Genomic DNA, 1,351 nt, shown 5'->3' on the forward strand with positions numbered 1-1,351 from the left:
TACCAGATACTACTTTTAAAGTAATTATCCTTTTAAATTATGAGTTAAACATTTTTGAGAAAATATATCAAGATACTTTTCGCAAGTCTGGAAAAGTGTGAGAACAAGACTAGAGGATTCGAAAATAATGGTACGATGCTGGGAAAATGTGAGGAAAATTCAGAAAAGATTTTCTAAATGCGATATAAATGAGGATTTAATATTCATTGGCGTTTTACATTACTTTACGGTAGAACTACAATATTATCGCGTCGACATGTATAAATTATATGTACACATATCATTTATTTAAAGAATAGCTAATTAGGCTGACGCCGTTGGGTATATAAATTCATTATGAGATCACCTTGAGATTAGACTGAGTTTCTTGACGTTGATTAAATTTCGCGAAACGAGACTAGTTCTATAGGAATCTTGCATCGCCGTCACACTGCACGTGCTATACACCGGATATTAAAGGTCAGCGTACATTGCTACAATGACCTTTTACGCGCGCGCATCTGTCTGGCCGCCAACGGGCATTTGTGGACGCTGGTAACCATTAATGGGATGAAAGCTTACCTGTGCTTAGCTTAGTTGGACAGGATGAAAGTTCCTGTTTGATCAGTAACAACCAACTGGCTGTTTAACATCGATAAAGATCGTATATAAGATACGGACAGTTTGAAATGCATGGGACAATTGTGTTAACTTTATAATATCGTATTCTGTGTTACTAGCCTCTTTTCCTTCTCATTTCCTAGTTAAAGATTTATTCTTGTAATAACTGAATTGACATTTTCTTTTAGTTGCTCTTTATAGTCATAATGCCATGTTTCATGAGAATAACACACTTAGGGCGGTATTCATAAGTAACATGAATATATTTCACCTTTTCTACATCGTTGGAGATATTTGTGTGTCAGCGTCCTTTAATTATTTATTCGTGATATTCTAATTTCGTCTTGGACAAGCTATTTTATAAAAAATAAATTTTATTTTGGTATTACTGTTTTTTACGCGTTATCCAATAAATTTCCACACGTGCGGTCTCGAGCAATTTTTTTTATACAATCCAGTATATTATTATTTAGATTAATGTTTAATTAATAGTTTACACACATACATATTTACACTTATGTGTATACTTATATATCTATTTATACATATACATATGTAAATATGTTATAAATAGCGTAACATTACCATTACAGGGTACACAGATAGTTTCTATTACCGATAAATTTTAGAGTTTAGAGCTTATAAATTATTATGAAAGACACACACACACACACACACACACACACACGCACACGCGCGCGCTCACACATTGTTCGTCACATTTTGAAAATCTAAACTGCTTTATTATTAA

The sequence above is a fragment of the Trachymyrmex septentrionalis genome, unplaced genomic scaffold (genome assembly GCF_001594115.1).
Source record: "Trachymyrmex septentrionalis isolate Tsep2-gDNA-1 unplaced genomic scaffold, Tsep1.0 scaffold37, whole genome shotgun sequence".
Classification (NCBI taxonomy): domain Eukaryota; kingdom Metazoa; phylum Arthropoda; class Insecta; order Hymenoptera; family Formicidae; genus Trachymyrmex; species Trachymyrmex septentrionalis.